The sequence below is a fragment of the Gobio gobio genome (genome assembly GCF_949357685.1).
Source record: "Gobio gobio genome assembly, chromosome: 3".
Lineage (NCBI taxonomy): Eukaryota > Metazoa > Chordata > Actinopteri > Cypriniformes > Gobionidae > Gobio > Gobio gobio.
Genome location: NC_137099.1, coordinates 12180650 through 12184260, shown reverse-complemented (window position 1 = coordinate 12184260; position 3611 = coordinate 12180650).

Sequence of the window (3611 nt, the reverse complement as noted above, 5' to 3'; positions counted from 1 at the left end):
CCTAGTGTATGCTGGTTTTTAGTCTTTATCTTCAAGTAGTGACCAATTAAGACCTAGACTGCCAGATGATGGGAGATCCTAACCAATTACTGACCTACTCAATCAGTTTTGTACAAGGTAAAAGAGTAAAACCAGCATACACTAGTCCCTCCGTGGAACTGGTTTGAGACCTATGGGTAACGTTAACCGAATATACTTCAATAAAGGAGTCGCTGGAGAGCGACATGACAGGATAGAGAATCTGATTTAAGTAAACAAAACCCTGGGCAGCGCAATGCCAATTCTGCACTGGTTCGTGCAGGTGGCCCAAGGAAAGTCAGACAGTACATGTTAGACTCGAACTTACGACCATCGTGACGCAGACTGTCCGGCAATGCAGCGACTTAGCCCACTATGCCACGCAGACCCCTGTACTTACAGTACACTATTATACATTATGTAAACTTTTACCTAATCTTAACCCTAACCTCTGTAAGTTCTTGCCTAACCTTAACCGTTCACAATATAAAACTATGTCATTTCTATAACACACAAAAATGTAATTTGTTGTATGAATAACACAAAAATCTACAGTGTAATCCCGTGTTAGCAAGGGGTGAAATCGGGTTGCAGAGCCACATGTCCATTATGGAGATCATATTGCAGCTTTTCATATTCAACAAAGAAATAAGTAATACAATTACTAGTTTGTTACTAGTTTACTAGTGTACTTGCAATGTAATTTACACATATCTTGGTGTGATCACATTTTAGCTGGATCGCCTTGAAGCTGTTGGATACTACCCCATATTACTTTTGGGGAGGAAAACAAAATCAACATTTACTGCAGATGTCATCAGCAGCATTGGGCTGAATCTTCATGAGGAGCTTCTGGGAAAGCTGAAGGAGGTCTTTGGGTCAATCCTGAAGTGTGAGTGAATGTTCAAAATCGAAACATGTATTTGGTGGTAATTACTGTACATTTATGGTTAATAATTTAATTTAGAATTATTTCATATTTGTGATTTCTAAATGTTCATAATTATTATCAAAAGTGTTTGTAAAATTGTTTCTGTTTCTTAAGTACACTCCCGAAATCTGGAGAAGGAGAAGGTAGCTGAAGTTGAAGACAGTATCCCTGCTAGGGAGTCAGCTGGTCAGGAAGAGGATATGATGCAGCAAGGTACAGACTGTTTTCCAGTCAACACCACACTGACGTAGAAAGGGATGTGTGTGTATCCTATAGGGGCAAAAGAATGTACAACGGGCTTGCAACTTTGGAATAGTTGTCCAAATTCTGTATTTCATATTAATATTATCTCACATTGTAACCATGTAAAACCAATGATTATATTATTATTTTCAATTTGAAAAAGAATTGCTGCTACCCAGCCACACATCTTTAGAATCAGCTGTAGCATAGCTAAAATATAGACATTGATGGGTACCATAACAGTAATTTTAGCTGTAATGCAGTGGATTTTTCATAAAAAGGTCTCGTTCAAAAATGCAGGCCACGGTGAAAAAGTATTTGTCTCATCTCAACACAGGACAATCACAGCTGGTCAGGAACAGTCAGGTACAAATTCAAAATATTCCTGAAGATTCCCACGTCAGGACTCGGGGCCTCTGGCCCAGGAACTGCTCTTTACTTTGACTTCTCTCAGTATTTATCTATTTGGAACTGAACATCTTAGCCAATCCCAGGTCTAACAGAAGACCGTTACCTCATCTTGATGACCATTGCTTTTCAACAGATTCAAGATGATCTGTAGTAACCTTATCTTGGTCACATTTGTGTCTCCTGTCCTGTTGGTAAGCCATCCTGTTAGTATAAAAGAGATAGTCATAGAATATAATAGAGTTGTAAGCTATAAGTTTGTCTATCTGCGCCTCATTCTGATTTTAAGAATAAGTTTAGCCATTGATGGCCTCTCTATGCCCTTTCTGTAAATCCTGCACACTGCACAGTCATCCTGTCAGTCATCGAGTGGCCTTAAATTGAGAAGAGAAAGCCCCTCCTCTTTACAATAACAAGATCAACAGGCTTGTGTGTGTGATGTCCACACTTGACACTACCCTATGACCTAGTTTATAAGCTACAGGCCTCAGGGCCAGATGTACTAACGCTTTTGCACCCACTTCAGGCGTATTTGTTTCGCAAACTGCGCATGAAAGCATGGCGAGGTATGTACTAACAGGCCGCATCGAGGTGGAAACGCAAACTGCCTGGCGCTGAAACTGAAAATGGCTAATAGCGCCTTCCGTGTAATGCATATGCATTCATGGGAGGATCACATAAAGAGATGGGAGGGGAAGCGTTAACTGCGCCTAATTATGTATTCGACGTTATGTAGCCTACTAAAACCGCCACTGACAGTGCGTCTCTATTTTGCGGTGAAAATTCTCCGCCTCGGAAAAGCAGGTGCAAACAAGGATATGCGCCCAGACGTTATTTCTAATAGGCTAATATACCGAATGCAAATCACAATTATGCTTTATGACATTTTCTATTATCCTTATTAGCTAGCGGAGAAATTACCAAAATGAAATGACCAAACACAAAATCGATTTAGTAAGCTTACACTTAAAGGGTTAGTTCACCCAAAAATGAAAATTCTGTCATTAATTACTTACCCTCATGTCGTTCGGCACCCGTAAGACCTCCGTTCATCTTCAGAACACAAATGAAGATATTTTAGTTGAAATCTGATGGCTCAGAAAGGCCTCCATTGGCACAATGCACGGTACACTCTCAAGACCCTTAAAAGGTACTAAAGACGTCGTTACAAAGTCCATCTCACTACAGTGGTTCTAAAATAACTTTATGAATCGGCGATAATAGTTTTTGTGCGCAAAAAAACCCTAAATAACGACTTATATAGTGATGACGATTTCAAAACACGGCATCATGAAGCTTCGAAGCGTTATGAATCAGTGAGTCGAATCAGCAGTTTGGATCGTCAAATTTCAGCAGTTTGGCGGTTTGACACGCGATCCGAATCATGAATCGACTCACTGATTCATAACGCTTCGAAGCTTTATGAGGCCGTGTTTTGAAATCATCATGACTACATAAGTCGTTATTTAGGGTTTTTTTGCGCACAAAAACTATTCTCGCCGATTCATAAAGTTATTGTAGAGCCGCTGTAGTGAGATGGACTTTGTATCGACGTCTTTAGTGTCTTTTAAGGGTCTTGAGAGTGTAAAGTGCCATTGTGCCAATGGAGGCCTTTCAGAGCCATCAGATTTCAACTAAAATATCTTCATTTGTGTCTGAAGATGAACGGAGGTCTTACGGGTGTCGAACGACATGATGGTAAGTAATTAATGACAGAATTGTAATTTTTGGGTGAACTAACCCTTTAAAGATGGCCAATAGCCTAACCAAAACTCCAAATGTAGCCTTAATGTCCAAATTAAAGATGGCATATATTATAGTTACGTTTCATTAGCATGTTAGACATTTTAATTGGAAAATACAAAACCATTTGTGGACGAGTATAAATGAACATTTTAAGTGTTGTAATAATCCCGGTCACTTTTTTTAATATCAGCAATGGCCGGGTGGGTGAATATTATTTGTACAGTAGGATATATTCAATTCAATTCAATTCAAATTTATTTGTATA